At 42.5% G+C, this 20,904-nt stretch overlaps 1 non-coding gene across 1 annotated transcript; it reads left to right on the top strand.

Moving 5' to 3' along the window:
- The first annotated feature begins 20,620 nt into the window (after nt 1-20,620).
- Nucleotides 20,621-20,694, top strand: TRNAI-AAU (transfer RNA isoleucine (anticodon AAU)). Its single transcript has one exon. It is a non-coding gene; the product is annotated as a tRNA-Ile (tRNA).
- The last annotated feature ends 210 nt before the right edge of the window (nt 20,695-20,904 follow it).

Below are 20,904 nucleotides of genomic sequence, written 5' to 3'. Positions count from 1 at the left end.
ACTTCATTTGGAAAAGTCGAAAATTTCCTCGATTTGGGATTCAAGATAAATCGGTGACTTGGGACACCAAAAGCCAAACCTTTCCCAAGTGGCGACTCTGAATTAAATAAATAATCTCATTTCGAATATTGTCACTTAAATTGGAAAAACTCCTCTCGCGCATTTATCCTTCGGGGCGGGCGCGCAAAAAGGAGGTGTGACAGCTCTGGCGACTCCGCTGGGGATTTATTACCCAGAACCACTGGTTCAGGGTTCAAGAATTCGAGCTTAGAATAATTGTTATATTTGGCTTTATTATCTGACCTTTATTACATGTTTTTGCATAACGTGCTAAATGTTGTCTTTTACCGCTTTGATATTATCCGAACTGTATATAAACTGTGCCGAAACCCTTCTCTTCTTACTTCCGGGGAGAAGCTCGCTGGTCGAGACTCCCTATTCTGTTAATGTCAATACCTGAAATAAGAAAGAGGTCGGACAAGTTACAAAGCCGGAAGATCTCGCGGGTCCCCGGTACGTAGCCCCCTCCTCGACTCGAGTTGTCCGCTCGGGTACACAGTCTAGAACAAATACCCATGTTACGAACCTAGAATAACTTGACTTCATGCCGGATCCCTAGTAGGAACGCTTATTTGCATCATGTTGCATTTGACTTAGGGGACTTAACACAGGGGTTGGGTCCGTCTAGGACAGACAACCTGAAATGAAAAGACCACCCTGCTGCATCCTATTTGTTTTGCGCATTTATTTGCTTCGGTTCCGCATGCTGACCGGTTTCTAAAAAAAAGAGGAAAATAGCAGCGTAGGGAGATAATTACTTATTTTGGAAAAATAAAACCAATGTCCAAGTAGTGTCAAAACCTTGCCGGAATTTTTCTAAAAGAAGAATAAAAGCAAAATTTGTTTTCTTAGTTTGAATTATTAAAAAAAAAATATATACAAAAATTTTCTTTTCATCATTTCCAAAATAAAAAAAAAGAAAAAAAAGAAGGTATTTATTTAAAAGTAAAGAAAAAAAAACAGAAATTCATAATTAAAAAAAAAACGTTGTTTCTTTTGTAGTACCCCTTTTATAAATTCAGACTAATAGTCCAAATATTTTCAAAAATAAAAAATAATTAGTAATAAATATTTTCTTTAATCTTTATCTCTTTTCAAAAAAAAATAATAAAAATACGTATTCTTGATTTTTGGGTTTATTTGATTTTCTCTATTCACAATGGCCCGAACTACGCCGGTTTGATTCTCACCGGATGTGAGATACGTAGGCAACCCTCGTCGGGTTCAACCCCCATTTTTGCTAAAATAGACAAAATCAATAAGTAAATAAAAATAAAAAAAAAATGCGTTTCAAACCTTAAAAAAAAAAAAGAGTCGTAAATAAATCGGGTGACGCTGTTTTGTCATAAATAGCCGAATGTTCCCGAAAGGGGCGCCGGAAGGCTGACTTTGCGTAAACAGCCACCTTTGGGTCTTATTTAGCATTTTTTATCCGGTGGACCCACACAGCCTTAAAATCTTCGTCCCCGAAGTGTTTAAAGGCCGTGTTCAAAACTTGATCCCCTCTGTAAAATATTTTGAGTCAGTCATTTTTGTTAAAATCACCTTAATAAATGTGCAGGATGAGCACGATGCAAAATGAACATTTTTCAATAATGACCAAAATCCCTGTCAAGTTACGACTATGGTGGAATGATCTAGGTGTTGAAGGACAAAATGAGGTTAAGAAATATCTGAAAGGTCTTGTGGGTTTGTTGGAAATCCAGCCTCGGGGAGATATCATAAGAGCTTTGGTTACCTATTGGGACCCGGCGCACAATGTTTTCCATTTCTCTGATTTTGAACTCACCCCGACTTTGGAAGAAATGGCCGGATACATCGGGAATACTGAACTTCCCTTGAGGGAAAAATACTTGGTCGCCCCAAGAGTCGTCACGGTACATCGGTTCCTAGATTCATTGAAGATACCTAGAACAGTCCACAACCCGGATCTGGCAGCCGGATTTTGTACTCCATGCTTCATATATGATAGGTACGGTCATGAGGGGGATTCAATAATCCAATCAACAAACTGTGCAGCAAAGGAGTTCGTCAGAAGTGGGACGAGCACAGACGGGTAGCGTTCATGATAATGTTCCTGGGCCTTCTGGTATTTCCAAGGAAAGATGGAAACATTGATTTGAAGATATCTGGGGTCGTCAGCACTTTACTCACGCAAAGTGACAGTACTCTCGCGCCAATGGTGGTATCTGACATCTTTCGGGCTCTCACAACTTGTAAAGCTGGGGGAAATTTCTTCGAAGGTTGTAACTTGCTCCTACAGATATGGATGACCGAGCACCTCTGCCATCATTCCGAGATTTTAAGCCATGGTCCCCCGGAAAAGACCCGCATAGAAGAATCTTACCCGAGAACCAAAGAGATCATTTTGCCCAAAGGAGTCCTGGCATGGACCTCGTTCTTTCAAGCTCTTACTGCCAGCCAAATACAATGGACGTTGGGATGGCTGCCTGTTGATGAGATCTTATATATGTCGGCAGCTAAAACTCATTTCTTGCTGATGGGGCTTAAGAGCATTCAACCTTACGCACCCTGCCGAGTTTTGAGACAGTTCGGAAGATGCCAGACAGTACCTCATGAGGAAGATCTTAGCGCTCAAGCAGTTGAGATAAGTCCTAACGGACAATTCCCAGAAGCAAAGATTCGCCAAATCTGGAGTGAGTGTCAATATTTGAAATCAGATACTTGCGTGCGGGATCGAGCCAAAGGAGAGACGGCGCCAGGTTACCTTGCATGGTATAGAAGGGAATTTGAGCATGAAAGGCCGGCTAAGAGACCCCACATCCGAAATTTTACCAAATCATCACAAAGGCAGTGGGATTGGTTAGCAAAGGAAAGAGGCTATTGCGCCGAAATCAGCAGGTTAAAGCAACAAGTGGAAAGCTTGAAATATGAACACAACGTGCAAGTTGCTACCGATCTAGGAGAGCGGAACAGGTTAATTCAAGAAAATGAAATGCTCAGAGCCCAGATCAAACAGATAAGGGTGGATGCGGATAAACAACCAAGGCGTCGATCAGACGAGCAGCTGATAAAAAGGCTAAAAGGTGAAATCAGGGAATGGCAAGATGGTTTGGAGAAATCTGAAAACATCATAGCAGAGCTCAGGGCACAGTGGGATACAAGAGCAGATAAGCATCGTCGATACCTGAATCAATTGGAAGGCGACTACGAGAAAACTATTGCTAAAATGAAGAGAGAGATGGCTACACTTGAGATCAAAGCAGCTAATCAGGCCAAGAATTTCCAAATTGAGAGCAGATACTGGTACGACTCAATAGCCCAGATGAAGTTGGAAGTACGGCGACTGAAGCATCAGCACGAACAAGATGTTCAAGTCTTCAAGATATGCAGCGATCAGATAAAACGCCTACTCGTAGAGAAGAAGCAAACCAGAAATAGGATCAAGGCCATTGCCCATGCCATCACCAGACGATGTCTACGATGTGAGAACATGTCCAGCGTTACCGTCCTCTCAGCAGTAATGGGTTATGTCAAGCAGACTATGCACGAGCTGGAGCAACTTGAGAGGGATCTCACGCCTAGGACCGCGGCAAGGCCGAACGATGCCCCGCGGACACCAATTTTCAAAACCATAATGCATTCATAGGTCAAATCTGTATCTTAGCATCTTCTGCTTGTTTTTCCCATCCGGGTGATTTTTAGTCTATTTTTGAATCTAGGTTTATTTTCAAAGTTCGTTTTTCTTTTGCAAATGTAGTTTGTAATAGAACATTTTCAACAATAAAGAGGTTGTTTCTTTTACGATCATTTGTGTTTTTTGAACTACGTAATGATCTGATTCACGTAGGTATCGTGATACGTAGGCAATCCTCATCGGATCCGGTCGCATTTCTTTTACTGCAAAATAAAAAAAAACATAAAAGAAAAACAAAAGAGAAAAAGAAAAAGAAAAGAAGAAAAAAAAAACTAATAAAATGCCGGAATGACGCATGCTCTCGAAGCAAACATATAGTAATCCACTTAACTGTGTAGGTGCATCATGCCCAACGTGAGATTAACTATCTGTTATTTGCTACAAATTAATCGTGCGTTTGTCGTTGAGTATTTCCAGGGTTTTTTGAAAAGACGGTTGGTTTGGCGAAAGTCTGGCCTCGCACTCATATTTCACGAGGTCAAGGAGAAGCGTTCAACTACCTGTTGATAAGGCCAGAAGCGGTACTCACACTTACTTCACCAGGTCAAAAGGAAGTGTGGGAATGTCTTCAGAAATCCCATTGCAAACGATCCCTGTTTCTGAGGAGAGCTCAATCCCAGCCGTCCTCACACCTGAATCCGCAACTGCGGAGGAAAATAGAATCCTACGGCTCCGCATGTTGGAAATGCTGGACGACTGGAATAATGGGAAAGAGCCGCCAAGTGTCGTCCCCGGATTCCCTGAATTATTCTCCAGGTCAAGTGGGACTTCTAATGTCCCCATAAATTATCCTGCTACCCCATTCGGGTACCCAGCCACCTCAGCCTTCTCTGCTGGATCGCCTTCTGAGCCTCATCCCCGAATGTCATCCACTGATGCAAGCATGAACATCTTTACTGCATCGCCTTGCCCGATTACGGCACAGCCTACCACGTACAAGCCAAGCTTTGACTCATCCTCTTTTACATTCCAAGCACCATCGTTCTCAATGGAACCAACTAGGTTCGCTACCAGTACTAATCCTCTACCGCCTCAGTGCGAGCTTGCACCGGGACAGGATCAGAACCCCAGAATTGCAGAACAAAATGAGATTGCCAAGAGAATGAGAAGCCTTGAACAAAGTTTGAAGAATATGCAAGGATTGAGCGGACAAAAGAGCGTCTCTTACGCCGACCTGTGCATGTTCCCTCACGTGCACCTGCCAACGGGTTTCAAGACCCCCAAGTTCGAGAAATACGATGGGCACGGTGACCCCATTGCACATCTTAAGAAATACTGCAACCAATTGCGGGGAGCCGGCGGAAAAGAAGAACTGCTAATGGCATATTTTGGGGAAAGTCTAGTAGGGATAGCTTCGGAATGGTATATGGATCAGGAAATGTCCCGATGGCATATATGGGATGATCTCGCCAGAGATTTTGTAAAACAATTCCAGTATAACATCGACATTGCGCCAGACCGAAACTCTCTGTCGAATTTGAAGAAGAAACCTTCGGAAAGCTTTAGAGAGTATGCTATTAAGTGGCGTGAACAGGCGTCGAGAGTGAAACCTCCCATGGATGAAGTGGAAATGGTCACTACCTTTCTCCAGGCTCAAGAGTCTGACTATTTCCAAAACATGATGTCAGCCATGGGTAAGCCATTCGCGGAAGCGATCAAGATTGGAGAGATGGTGGAAAATGGTTTGAAAACAGGTAGGATTCTGAGTCAAGCAGCCATAAGGGCGACCTCCCAGGCCGTCCAAAGCGGGTCCGGAGGAACGACAAGGGGGAAGAAGAAGGAAGAAACGACTATGGCAGCCTCTGAAGCAAGGGAGTATCGTCATCCCAGGCCCCATTTTCCGGAAAGAGCCCCACAACACTACTACCCCCACTCAAATTTGGCATATGCTCATCAACCTTATATGGTCATGAATGCCCAACCTTATAACCATCCACCACAACAAGCCAACCGAGGCCCAGCTCCACCTCCCAGAAATCAGCCTCCTTACCGCAACCACTATAACCCACAACCCCCGCAGAATAACTTTCGCCCTCAGGAGCCACCTCGAAGGCGAACTTTCACGCCCATCGGTGAACAATACTCTACTTTGTTCCCGAAGCTAGTCCAGTTGGGTTTCTTACAACCAATCCCTCAAACGAGGCAAAACCCAACATCACCTTCTTACAAAGCCGGAGTCAGATGCGCCTATCATTCAGGGGCCGAGGGACATGATACAAATGACTGCTGGTCGTTGAAAAGAGTGGTCGAAAATTTGATAGAGCAAGGGAAAATAGTGCTAAGGGACGAGGAAATCCCGAACGTAACTAACAATCCATTACCTGCTCACAATAATGGGCCGCTGATCGGAATGATTTGTGAAGACAAAGAGTTCGATCCTGCTTTGAAAGCTATAATTGCCATTGTCGACACGGGGAAGAGGCCCGAAATGGACCAGAAACCAGAAAATGGGGAAGAGGTCAAGGCTATAAAGAACAAGCCTGAAAAGAAGGTAGAGAAGAAAGTGGTACCTGTAAAAAATGAAGTTCTTTACATACCACGAGGTCGAGCTGAGAAGACGCAGAACTTCGGGATCAAAAAGACAAAACCTATGTACGTGCCAAAAGGGGCCTATGTGGTCCGGGGGACGATTCAACCACCTCGGCTGAATGAGCCAGTGGTTATCGGACGCGTGCCACAAAAGCCAATGACCAACCCGTCCACAGTGCCGTGGAATTATCAAAAGACTTTGGTAATGTACAAAGGTAAAGAGGTCATGGGAGAACTTCCAGAAAATACTTTCATCAGAAGGTATTCAAATACCCAAGAACTGAACAACGCCACACAAAGGCGCTTCCCGCCAAAGAAGACCGTGAGTGTTGAAGAAGCGGAAGTGTTCTTCCAACAAATGAAAATGCCGGATTACGAAGTGATAGATCAGCTGCGCAAGTACCCTGAGCAAGTATCCATGCTGTCATTATTGATGAGGTCGACCGAGCATCAAAAGATCCTATTGAAAACCCTGAATGAAGCATATGTACCAGCTGAAACCTCGGTGGAACAACTAGAGCGAATGACAGAAAGATTCTTCGCCGTTAACCAAATCTCTTTCGGCAAGAATGATTTACCCCCGGAAGGAGCAGCGCACAACAAGGCTTTGCATTTAACAGTTAAATGTGAGGACTACTATGTCAAGCGGGTAATGTTGGATGGGGGATCAGGTGTTGACATTTGCCCGTTTTCCATGCTACAAAGGATGGAAATTGGGACCGGAAGAATCCGACCCAACAATGTCTGCGTAAGAGCTTTCGACGGCATCAAGAGAGATACCATGGGAGAAATAGACCTGTTGTTGGTCATAGGACCAGTCGAATTTCGAGTAACCTTCCAGGTGATCGACATGGACACATCCTACAATTTTCTCCTTGGCAGACCTTGGATCCATGCGGCAGGAGCCGTGCCTTCCACTCTTCACCAGATGGTGAAGTTCGAGTACGAAGACCGAGAGATCGTGGTCCATGGGGAAGATGAGCATGCCATTTATCGGGACCCATCCATCCCGTACCTTGAACCAAGAGAAGGAAGCGAACATACGGTCTATCAAGCTTTCGAGGTTGTACTGGCAGAGCAGCACGAAGAGGGAATACCCTGCCCCCAGCCTTTCTTATCTAACGCCTCGGTTATGGTAGCCAAAGAGATGATCCGGCATGGATTTAGGCCAGGGAAAGGACTTGGACGAACCCTCCAAGGAATAACAAAACCCATTACCTTGCCAGTCACCAAGAAACCTTTTGGACTAGGTTTCGAACCTACTCCAGCAGACGAAGATTGGGCAAAGAAAAGGAGAAATGAGGGTTGGAAGTTATCTCAACCACTGCCGGATTTATATGCAACTTTCATCAGGCCAAGGTACGTTGAAGAAGAAGATGATGAGGTCTTCACAGCTGAGGAAATCGAGGAGATATGTGGGGCGATGAGAGAGATTCTCTACGAGGTCCACATGGTTCAACCAGGTGAAGGCACAAGCACGGCGGAGATGCTATACATGGGGCCGAACGCCCGACTTCAAAACTGGGAGGCTACGCCATTCCCGACTAGACGGAAGTCCGGGTAGACCTGTCCTGCCACCTTTCCTGTGTCACAAGTTATCTCCAGGACATAACTTGAATGTTTTCTTCTTTTTGTTGTTTTGAATCCCTAGTTGTAAACATTGTTGTTTTCCAACTTTCCAAAGAAAATAAAAAAAAATCATCATTGCTTTCCCATTCTTTCTTTTGTTCTAATTTTTTGTTATTTTGCCTTTTATCTTTTTTTTTTGTCCTAATAATGCGGCTTTAAATATGACATGCTTGCGGACTTCACGCCCAGATCACAATGAGCTATTTAACTGCGAATTAATGAACCCAGAACCAGAATATGATGTGGAAGAGGCTTTTAGGGAAATAAATCGAGAGTTGGAATATTTCGAGAATAAACCTAAGCCAAATCTGAATGACACTGAACCAATAAATTTGGGAACCCCGGAAGAAATCCGGGAGACCAAAATAAGCATTCACACGGACAAGAAAACGCGAGAGGCGATAATTCAACTTCTTTTTGAATTTAAAGACGTGTTTGCTTGGTCATATGATGACATGCCGGGTCTAGGTGTTGATCTAGTGGTTCATAAATTGCCGATTCATCCTGACTGTCCCCCAGTTCAACAAAAGCAACGAAAGTTCAAAACTGAGGTCAGTGACAAGATTAAAGAGGAGATCACCAAACAACTAAAAACGGGAGTGATTCGGGTAGTCCAATATACAACATGGTTGGCGAATGTGGTTCCCGTACCAAAGAAGGACGGGAAAACTCGAGTATGTGTAGATTACCGAGATCTGAACAGAGCAAGTCCTAAAGATAATTTCCCGCTGCCCAACATCCACATCCTCGTTGATAATTGCGCCAAACACGAGATACAGTCTTTTGTAGATTGTTATGCTGGGTATCATCAGGTATTGATGGATGAAGAGGACGCCGAGAAAACTGCCTTCACCACGCCTTGGGGCACCTACTGTTACCGGGTCATGCCATTTGGTTTGAAGAATGCTGGGGCTACTTACATGAGGGCCATGACTGCCATTTTCCATGACATGATGCATCAGGAAATAGAGGTGTACGTGGATGACGTGATAGTCAAGTCCAGGACGCAGGATAATCACATCCAAGACTTGAGGAAATTCTTCGAGAGGCTAAGGAAGTATGACTTGAAGCTAAACCCAGCCAAATGTGCTTTCGGAGTTCCGTCGGGCAAACTTTTGGGCTTCATCGTAAGCAGGAGAGGTATCGAGCTAGATCCAACTAAGATAAAATCCATCAGAGATCTGCCTCCCCCAAGAACAAAGAAAGACGTGATGAGTCTTTTGGGCAGGTTGAACTACATCAGTCGGTTTATTGCCCAGCTGACAAGCACGTGTGAGCCCATATTCAAGCTGTTAAGGAAAGATGCGGCGATTAAATGGACAACTGAGTGTCAAGAAGCCTTTGATAAAGTCAAAGAATACCTTTCGAATCCCCCGGTCTTGGTCCCTCCAGAACCGGGAAGGCCACTTTTCTTGTATCTAACAGTCTTGGAGAACTCTTTCGGCTGTGTCCTCGGGCAACACGACGTAAACGGAAAGAAAGAGCAAGCAATTTACTACTTGAGCAAGAAATTCACCGGCTACGAGGCCAAATACACTCTGCTGGAAAGGACATGTTGCGCTCTCACATGGGTTGCTCAAAAGCTGAGACATTATCTCCAAGCCCACACTACATTCCTCATAAGCAGGTTGGATCCTTTGAAGTATATATTTCAGAAACCAATGCCCACTGGGAGAATGTCTAAATGGCAAATCTTGCTTACGGAATTCGACATAGTTTATGTCACTCGCACGGCAATGAAAGCCCAGGCGTTAGCAGATCATTTGGCCGAAAATCCGGTCGATGAAGAATACCAGCCATTGGATACCTACTTTCCAGATGAAGAAGTAAACACCGCAGAAGTGATCTCGGAGGAAGCTCATGTTTGGAAGATGTTCTTTGACGGAGCCGTGAACGCCAAGGGTGTGGGGATTGGGGCAATTTTGATCTCGCCTTCCGGTCAGCATTATCCCGCCACAGCTAGACTGCGTTTCTTTTGCACAAATAATACAGCTGAGTATGAAGCCTGCATTATGGGCATGCATATGGCAATCGATCAGGATGTCGAAGACTTACTGATTATGGGAGATTCTGACCTGATCATCCGGCAAGCTCAAGGCGAATGGGAAACTCGGGATGTCAAACTTATCCCATACCGACAACATGTGGAGGACCTCAGCAAGCGCTTTACATCAATAGAGTTCAGGTATATTCCGAGGTGCCACAATGAACTGGCAGATGCCCTTGCTACTTTGGCTTCAATGCTACCCTACCCGGGCAACGGCCGCGTCGATCCTTTGGAAATCCAAATCAAGGAAAGACACGGTTACTGCAGTGTAATCGAGGCGGGATCAAATACGCAGCCTTGGTACCATGACATCAAGAAATTCCTGAAGACACAAGAGTACCCCGAGCACGCTACTGGAGATCAGAAGAGGACCATTAGGCGACATGCAAGTGGTTTCTTTCTAAGTGGTGAATTGTTATATAAGAGGACCCCGGACCTCAATCTCCTAAGATGTGTCGATATCGAGGAATCGAGAAAGATCATGCACGAAGTACACGCAGGTGTGTGCGGACCTCACATGAACGGGTATGTCTTAGCGAAGAAAATCCTTCGAGCAGGTTATTACTGGATGACCATGGAAAAAGATTGCTTTAGCTTTGTCCGGAAGTGTCATCAGTGTCAGGTGCACGGTGATTTGATTCATGCACCTCCCACGGAGTTGCATCCCATGTCCGCACCTTGGCCATTTGTCGCATGGGGCATGGACGTCATTGGACCAATCGAACCGAAGGCTTCGAATGGACACAGGTTTATACTGGTTGCCATCGATTACTTCACAAAATGGGTAGAAGCTGTCACTCTCAAGTCGGTCACTAAGAAAGCTGTGGTGGATTTTGTACACTCAAATCTTATCTGTCGCTTCGGTATTCCTGCGACTATCATTACAGATAATGCAGCAAACTTGAACAGTCACTTGATGGGAGATGTATGCGAGCAATTCAAGATAACGCATAGGAATTCCACTCCTTATCGGCCAAAAGCCAATGGTGCTGTGGAAGCGGCAAACAAAAACATCAAGAAGATTTTGAGGAAAACGATCCAAAGTTCCCGACAGTGGCATGAGCAGTTACCTTTTGCATTATTGGGGTACCGCACTACGGTACGCACATCGGTGGGAGCGACTCCTTATCTTTTGGTTTATGGGACCGAGGCTGTAATACCGGCAGAGGTAGAAATTCCTTCGCTTCGAATCATTGTCGAAGCAGAAATCGAAGACAGCGAGTGGGTCAAGGCTCGACTGGAGCAATTGACGTTGATTGATGAAAAGCGAATGGCCGCAGTTTGTCACGGGCAGTTATACCAACGAAGGATGGCCCGTGCTTACAACAAGAAAGTCCGACCCCGGAATTTCGAAGTAGGTCAGCTGGTACTAAGGCGTATTCTGCCGCATCATGAAGAAGCAAAAGGAAAGTTTGCCCCAAATTGGAAAGGCCCATACATCGTAAGGAAGATATTGCCGAGAGGAGCCTTGTATTTAGGTGATATCGAAGGAAATGACCCCGACACAGCGGTAAATGCAGATGCAGTCAAGAGATACTACGTCTAGATCATACTCCCGTGATCCTGACACATTTGAAAATGGCGAAGGTTTTATCCCCCACTACTCCCAAACACTACCCAATCCTCTCTACAAAAAAAAAGAAAGAAAAAAAAAGAAAACAAAACAAAACATTGATTGAGGCCTGAACTACGTTTGACTTGATTCCGAAAGGATACGTAGGCAGCCTTTCCTTGAGGTTCAGTCACACCAACAATAAAATCCCATTCGCCCTGAAATTGAAACCGGGGCACGTCGAGCAGTTGAGAAGTTAGTATCGTCTACCTCTTTTTACCAAGCACAAGCTTTCAAATCAGTTGCCAAATATGGTGGGGAACCAATAAGCGTCGCAAATGGAGACCAGCACACTCTGAATTGAGAGAGATAAAATGAGAGAGTCTCGTCGGTGAAAACCTTCGGGCACCACGAGGCGACGGGAGTAGAGAAACCAAAATGAGAGAGCTTGTTTTAGTAAAAACTCACAAAGAGTGCTATCAAGCAATGACAGGAAGAGAAATGAGAGAGGTCAGCCAGCGAAAACCCGCAAAGGGCGCTGTTGGCCGAAAAAAAGAATGACGCCACCCCAAGGAAGTCTCGACAAAGTTCCACCGGTTTGGAATCATAGATCCGTTCTGGTTCAGGGAAACGCAAATTCATGGAAGGTCAGACGTCTAGTCCAAAGAGCATGTCATGTCATTTAAAGTCAGCGTTATCTTCCTCAGATAAGTCTTTTTCGTCCCGAAAAGGACACTCCCTTCTTGAAATTTATTTTCTCCTTTCTTTGTTTCTTTTCGAATCTCTTTTATGTTTTAACCACAAGTTCAGGATACACCGGAAAGGGCAAGTGGCAGGTTTGTTTGCACGGAATCCCGTTTCATGAAGGAAAACGCCTCATTTCATTGTTACTATTGCCCGAGCCTGATGAATCATGATGTGTAATGTTGTTTAGAGTAAAGAGGAAAAGAGAAATTTCCCCCCAGCAAGTCCACTTTCAGACAAACCCCCACAGAATCTCCCTCTGGACAAATCCACACAGAGTCTCTCCTTTTTGTACAATCCCCACAGAGGCTCCCAAAAAAAAATGGAATCTCCCCAGCACATCCCAGCGAGTCCCTTTTGTAAAAATTCCCCAACAAGCTTACCTCAACAAATCCTAGAAAGCCCGCTTTGAAATAAATCCCAGCATGCCCCATTGTACAAAAATCCACACAAAGAATCCACTTTGTAAATGTTCCCCCACAGAGTTTCCTTTTGTATAAATCCCCACAGAATACCTCCAATAAAATCCCCGTTGAGAACCTCCAAGCAAAACGGGACACAAAAAAAAAGGAAAAGAAAGAAAAGAAAAAGAGCCTTACGAGGCAAATCATCACAGAATCTGGAAATGCAAGCCTGAGCAGTCTAAAGGGTTTCGCCATTCGAATCAAATCAATGGCGGGACTTCGCAACAGAAATAGAGACGCAACAAAGCAATTGGGAACGATCAAGGTCACCGAACCGACCGTCATTTCCGAACTAACAATTGTTCTTTGTCTGAAAAGTTGAAACAGGTATAATCCAAGACAACCGTGCAAGAAGCAGGTGTCGCCCAAAGAGGAAGGTACACGGGTACAAGAAACATTTTGGCAATAAGGTAAGTTCCCGCAAAACTCCCTTTTTTCTTTTACTAAAATAAGAAAATTCAAAAAAAAAGAAGTCAGTGGTTGTTCTCGAATTTTGCCCCCAGCCATCAGCATTAAGGTTTTAAACCCTAAACTGAATTTTCCTTTTAGTCAGCATTAGGGTTTTAAACCCTAAACTGAACTTTTTCCATTCAGCCAGCATTAGGGTTTTAAACCCTAAACTGAGCTTTTCCATGTAATCAGCATTAGGGTTTTAAACCCTAAACTGAATTTTCCTTTTAGTCAGCATTAGGGTTTTAAACCCTAAACTGAACTTTTTCCATTCAGCCAGCATTAGGGTTTTAAACCCTAAACTGAGCTTTTCCATGCAATCAGCATTAGGGTTTTAAACCCTAAACTGAATTTTTCCTTTAGTCAGCATTAGGGTTTTAAACCCTAAACTGAATTTTCCTTTTAGTCAGCATTAGGGTTTTAAACCCTAAACTGAACTTTTTCCATTCAGCCAGCATTAGGGTTTTAAACCCTAAACTGAGCTTTTCCATGCAATCAGCATTAGGGTTTTAAACCCTAAACTGAATTTTTCCTTTAGTCAGCATTAGGGTTTTAAACCCTAAACTGAATTTTTCCTTTAGTCAGCATTAGGGTTTTAAACCCTAAACTGAACTTTTTCCATTCAGCCAGCATTAGGGTTTTAAACCCTAAACTGAGCTTTTCCATGCAATCAACATTAGGGTTTTAAACCCTAAACTGAATTTTTCCTTTAGTCAGCATTAGGGTTTTAAACCCTAAACTGAATTTTCCTTTTAGTCAGCATTAGGGTTTTAAACCCTAAACTGAACTTTTACCATTCAGCCAGCATTAGGGTTTTAAACCCTAAACTGAGCTTTTCCATGCAATCAGCATTAGGGTTTTAAACCCTAAACTGAATTTTTCCTTTAATCAGCATTAGGGTTTTAAACCCTAAACTGAATTTTCCTTTTAGTCAGCATTAGGGTTTTAAACCCTAAACTGAACTTTTTCTATTCAGCCAGCATTAGGGTTTTAAACCCTAAACTGAGCTTTTTCATGCAATCAGCATTAGGGTTTTAAACCCTAAATTGAATTTTCCTTTTAGTCAGCATTAGGATTTTAAACCCTAAACTGAACTTTTCCATTCAGCCAGCATTAGGGTTTTAAACCCTAAACTGAGCTTTTCCTTGCAATCAGCATTAGGGTTTTAAACCCTAAACTGAATTTTTCCTTTAGCCACCATTAGGGTTTTAAACCCTAAACTGAACTTTTTCCATTCAGCCAGCATTAGGGTTTTAAAACCCTAAACTGAGCTTTTCCTTTCAGTCAGCATTAGGGTTTTAAACCCTAAACTGAACTTTTTTCCATTCAGCCAGCATTAGGGTTTTAAACCCTAAACTGAGCTTTTCCTTCCAGTCAGCATTAGGGTTTTAAACCCTAAACTGAACTTTTTCTTTCAGTCAGCATTAGGGTTTTAAACCCTAAACTGAACTTTTTCTTTCAGTCAGCATTAGGGTCTCAAACCCTAAACTGAACTTTCCCTTTTAGTCAGCATTAGGGTTTTAAACCCTAAACTGAATTTTTCCTTTGGTCAGCATTAAGGTTTTAAACCCTAAACTGAACTTTTCCCTAGTTGTTCTGCATTAGGGTTTTAAACCCCAAGCTGAACCTTTCCCCAGCTAGTCGGTATTAGGGCTCCAACCCTGAACTGAACATTTTTATCTTCCTTCATCAATTTTATGAACTTCCTGGCGAATAACTAACGAAATTTTCCTAGTGAAACTGGGACAGAAAATTTCGTTCGTTTGTTTGTTTTCTCCCGCAGGTCTAACCTCGAGCCACATGGATCGAAATGACCCACGAGATGAGTCCCGGTTCGGAATCAACAAAGAAAAAGGAGAAAAAAGGAGAGAAGATGTCCCGAGATATCGGAGTAAATGGAAGGCAAATTGACTCCAACATTTGGTTAAGGTCCTGAACCCTGCCAATCGCGTCTCACTCAGTATCCCAGAGATTAAACAAGTCGCCGCAACTCGCAAGCATCAAGATTCAGATCGGAGTCTACAAGCAGAATCAGCTAAGACCCAAGATCAAGTCGTAAAAGAATCATAGATAGGAATCTTGTAACTAGCAGTTGACATGCATATAAGTAGTTAGTTCAGTTTCCAATTTTCGTTTGGTTGTAATAAGGCGGTCAGTGACGCAGCAGTGACAACAGCAACAGCAGTAGCAGCAAGCATTGCAATCCCATGGTAGTCCCAGCTACCAAAACTTCCCGAACTACATTGACCTGATTCCTGTTTAGCCCAGGATATGTAGGAAATCTTTGAAGCAAGATTCGGTCAGATCTTTCAAAAACATGTTTCACACGGAGTAGTCCATAAGCAAATATCGCTCATATCCGCTCACTTTATCTTTGCACGAAAACACTTCGTGTTTCCGAACAAAGAGGGGCAGCTGTGAGCACGTGATTTTTGTTTTTGCGCGACAATCGCTCCAAAAGAATAAAAATTGGTCCTGCTGCACAATTTTTGGATTTCTGTACGGCACTTTGTTGATTTATTTGTGACTTTTGCCCGTTTTTATTTTTATTTATTTATTTATTTATTTAAAACAAAATACAAAAAATGTGTGTGTCATGCGTAATTCGAAACGTAATCTGGTCGTTAAATAGAAAATCATAAATAGGCACCTTCGCCCGTGATTTTGATTTGTTTGATTTTACCTGTTTTGAAATATTTTAGTGTGTGTGCAAATAATTGTATTGAGTGTGTATTCAATTTTTAATTTGATTTTTTTGCTTAGTTTTGTTTTTAAAATAATAATAAAAAAAAAGAAATAATCTTCTTCTTCCGGATTGGGCCAATTTATTAAAATTGGCCCAAACAAACAATGCCCAAACCAGGCCTGCCCGGTCCAGTCCAGCTGATACCCAGGGTGTCTAAACGACACCGTTTTAATCCAGTGTGATCTGGGCCGTTGATCTCAGATTGATCAACGGCCAAGATCACCTCCCCATAACCCACTAATGGCCCCGACCCGTTTCCAGCCGCACCAACCCAAACCCTTTACCCTCGAAACGACACCGTTCTACTTAAGCCCTCAGATCCAGACCGTAGATCTAGATTGATCTAACGGTTGAGATCAACCCACCCATTCCATATATAAGCCTTTAACATACCCTGCCCCCTATCCAATACCCCAGCCTTCGTCTCCACAGACCCTTCCCCTCAAACCCTAGCCGCCCCCATCTCCCTTCACCAGAAACCCGGCGGCATGAACGCTGGTGACCCCACCCTCAACATCATAGAACCCCCTTGCCATCCGGAACACGGATCTGTTAACCATGTAGTTCGAATCCCTTCCCACCTTCTCGAATCTTCATTTGAAGATTCGAGTCAAAACTCGATCTACACGGTTTAACCCCAGTTTCACACCAGACACTCCCCAGACCCCCCTCGTGACCAAACCATGCTTGGTTTGGTCCGAATCTGATCAGGGAAGCATGAATCCCAGATCTGAGTTTTGGAACTTTGTGATTCTTCGTCACTGGTCCATATCCGTTCAACCGAAGAGATTAAGGTCTAATGGACTTTAATCAAAGTGTTTCTCATCTGAGAAACACTTCGATTAAAGTCCGTTCAGCCTTAAGAAAGGCCTGACCAAGTCCGAGTTAAGGTTTTGATTTTTCAAGGTTTAAGGTGAGTTCTTTCTTTTTCTTTATTTGTTTTGGTCCATCTGATTTATGGTGAAGGTCTGTTCATGTTTTGTTTGTGTCCCCGAATTTTATCAACTATGCCCTGTCCATTTTGCCTGAACTTTTTGTTGTTTGGTTGAGTATCTTCTTCTACTTGTTCTGATAATGTGTACGTAGGTATTTGTTGTGCAATTAGTTGAATTCCAAATTTGTACTGATTAACTGATTCCTCGAAGCACAATTCTGCTCAGTCAATATAATGCGAACCTTGTGTGATACTGTTAAATGTCGGATTTTTGGCTACGATTGTATGTGTTATAACTAATATAGTCGAGTCGACATATGTCGTCAATTAGTTTCAACTGTCTGAACAAAAATAAATCGATTTGCTTCTGTTGAACATTGCCTGAATCAATTAAGAACCAAGTTCAGTTACTTATAGTTGTTAATATTATTTCAGAAACCTAAGGCTTGGTCTGTAATTGAAATCTGAGTTGATGGCATGTGCACTTGTGCTCAGCATGTGCATTGTGCACAGCCTGTTTCCTGCGTAAAAGAGCTTTTGATTTAAAAATGGTTTGACAGCATATGCTGTCAGATATATTCTACTTCCCATACCTTGCTTTAGTTTAAGAAGTATTAAGCCTTTTAAAAGGATAAGTATGCCAGGGAATGTTGATGGGGGTTAATACTTAAATAACTAATTGGAATCTGAAAATGTGAAAGCACATGGGAGGGTGTTCGAATGGTCTAAACAGGCTGTAAAAAGGGATGATTTGGGGCTCAATAAAGGGGGCACTTCCATCAGTTCAAAAGGGGGGAGGAGAGATAGACAGAGGGATACAGACCTAAGAGAGGGGAAAAATACACACACTGGGAGGCATCTGATAATAGGGAGGGCAGATAGAGAGACACAGATAGAGAAGATAGAAGAAAAAGAGAGAGTTGAAATACATACAGATATATATACATACAGACATAGAGATACACAGAAGAGAGGAGGAAAGAAAAAGAAGAGATCCGATAGATACACATAGATACAGAAATAGAAAGAGAGCAAGAAAGAGATAAAACAGATTAGGAAATCAGAAACTTGGTCTTGTTTGTCTGAAGTTCATCTGTTGTCAATACGTTAGGCAGTGTTGCTTCTTCTAAGTTTCAATCGAGATTATTGTTAGTGTTTTGTTGCATTTGGTATATCCCGGAATTGGATTGTCTGGAGTTTTGTTGCCATCACACTGTGTGCTGTTTCATTTGGCTGTTTCCTCTTCAACTCTAGTTCCACCTCGCAACAGAATCCTTTCTATTGTGCTGTTCTGATTGCTGCTGTTACTCTGATTCTTGCTGCTGCTATTCTGTTTCCTGTTGCTGCTGCATTTCTGTCCTGCTGCTACTGCTAGTTTTGTTTCTTACTGCTGCTGATTTCCCTACCTTCTTCTCCTTCTCCTTTGCATTTTCAGTATTTCCAGTATTTCCAGGTACACATTTCAAGTCCCCATATTGGTGTAACCGAAACAGTTTGAAAGCATGAAATGAAAAAGGGTTGAAGAAGTTCAAAGTTATTTGTTGTAATATTTGTGGTATGTTAATGGGCCTGTGTAGTTGTTAGTTTACAATTCAACAGTACGAAAGTGTATGTTAACTAACACTCATCTGAGCTTAGTCCTTCATGTTTAGTTTGTAGTTGTTTTGTTAATACGGGGTATAGATACTCCAAACTTATACTATGCTGCCTTGTTTTATTTTAGTCCTTTTGTTGTGTCTCGTTAGGTAGTACATAAGATCACATTCAAATCCCATTAGTAACAATGCCTAGTAGTTAATTCCCTTTAATCTTGCCTAAGTAAGTTTAGCTAAATTCAACTCAAGAAATGTTCGGAGTATGTAGCGTTTCACCAGCCTGTATGTCATTTTCATTAAAATCAAAGACAGGGTCCACGAAATACTGCATTTTTCATCTTGCAAACAATTCACCAAATGAATCAAATGATTGACAGGAAATCCGGATTTGGTTAAGTAAATTAGCACGCACCTTTTTTCCTTTTTTTTTTATTTTTTTATTTTAGAGACAAACATAATAGAAAATGTAGCCACTTTAGGATATCTCTCGTAAATAATAAGACGAGCCTCGCCAAATAAAAATACAAATTGCGGGGCCCTCAACAACTAATCATAATATTTAGAATTCGGGCTAGGCCGTTTAGTGAATCTCATGGCCTTCTCAAAAAAAAATAATAACGCGTTAGACTCTTTAGGCGCGGCTTAATTAAATCATATTCTTAAATTCGGGTGCACATTGATGTGACCCAAATCCAAAATCTCAACGAAGTCCAAATGTGTTGACGATCACGGGCGCATTGATTGTGACGTGGTTCGAGATGCATTTTCACGACGTTGCAATTCTATAAAAATAAGTGATAGTGATAAAAGCGGTTTAAACTTAAGCACGTAAGTCATAACATGTACTTAAATCAAATATTTAGCCATTATAACAATTTAAGCGACCGTGCTAGAACCACGGGATTCGAGGGTGCCTAACACCTTCCCTCGGGTCAACAGAATTCCTTACTTAGAATTTCTGGTTCGCAGACTTCATTTGGAAAAGTCGAAAATTTCCTCGATTTGGGATTCAAGATAAACCGGTGACTTGGGACACCAAAAGCCAAACCTTTCCCAAGTGGCGACTCTGAATTAAATAAATAATCCCATTTCGAATATTGTCACTTAAATTGGAAAAACTCCCTCGCGCATTTATCCTTCGGGGCGGGCGCGCAAAAAGGAGGTGTGACAATAACATGAAAGCAATAACAAGCAATCACAGAAGTCTAGGGATACGAGAATACACAAATAACACTAAATCACGTACTAAAGCTACTGATACCGACAAGGACAACGCTCGGCTACCTATCCTAACTCTCTACCTTAATTTTCAACCTCCACACCTTCCTATTCATGGTCATGTCCAGTAAGCCGGAGCAACGCCATATCTTACCTGATTACCTCTCCCCAATACTTCTTCGGCCTGCATCTACCTCTCCTTAGGCCCTCCAGGGCCAGCCACTCACATCTCCTACCTGGTGCATCTGTGCTTCTCCTCTTCACATGCCCGAACCATCTAAGTCTCGCCTCTCACATCTTGTCCTCCATAGGATATGCCCACCTTGTCCGGAATAATGTCATCTCTAATTCTATCTAACCTGGTATGCCCGCACTTCCATCTTAATATCCTAATTTCATCCACGTTCATCTTTTGGACATGAGAGTTCTTGACTGGCCAACGCTTCGCCTCATACAATATAGTCGATCTTACCACCGCTCAGTAAAACTTCCCTTTAAGTTTTGGTGGCACATTCTTATCATGCAAAGCACCTGGAGCGAGCCTATTTTTCATTCACCCCGCCCCAATACGATGTGTAACATCCCGTAGAATCGTATCGAACTCCCAAAAGTATCAGCATAAGATATATCGTTAACTCTGAAAACCCTCTTAACAAAAACATATATGATATATCCATCCATGGAAGTAAACTATTTAAAGCTACAATGCCTCCATGAATTGTACAACTGCAGCATGCTTCTTGTCTTCAACCTGACTCATACTCAATAGTTAAAAGCTAATAGCAAAATGTTGCAAGTAGTAATCAGAAGACCCAAAAGACGATAACTAGATTGAACTGTTGATGAGCATTACGGAAAGAGAATTTTGTTACCTCGTAATCATCTTTCATGGCTCAAATCTGGGTCTCTTTCTGCTTCTTCCGATCTACGCCAACGTTAAAATCCATTACCTTCGACAATGATAAAATTATAAATCAGTGTACTGAGAATAACTGGCCCATTAGCTCAGTTGGTTAGAGCGTCGTGCTAATAACGCGAAGGTCGCAGGTTCGAGACCTGCATGGGCCACAAAAGGTCATTTTTTTGTGTTTTTCGAATGACTTAACATTTCCATTGAAGTTGCTCGTTAAATGGTTACTCGCGTCTTATTTCAAAATGTTTTCCGAACTATACACTTTGCATGATTTGCACAACATTCCCTCAATTGAAAACGATCTATGCACAATTTAGTAATCATTTTAGTGATCATATTAAAATTGCAAAATGTACTGTAGTAAT

Source organism: Nicotiana sylvestris, chromosome 9 (genome assembly GCF_000393655.2).
Source record: "Nicotiana sylvestris chromosome 9, ASM39365v2, whole genome shotgun sequence".
Taxonomy (NCBI): domain Eukaryota; kingdom Viridiplantae; phylum Streptophyta; class Magnoliopsida; order Solanales; family Solanaceae; genus Nicotiana; species Nicotiana sylvestris.
The sequence above is the reverse complement of the archived record's forward strand: the minus strand, read 5'-3'. Positions and strand labels throughout refer to the sequence as shown.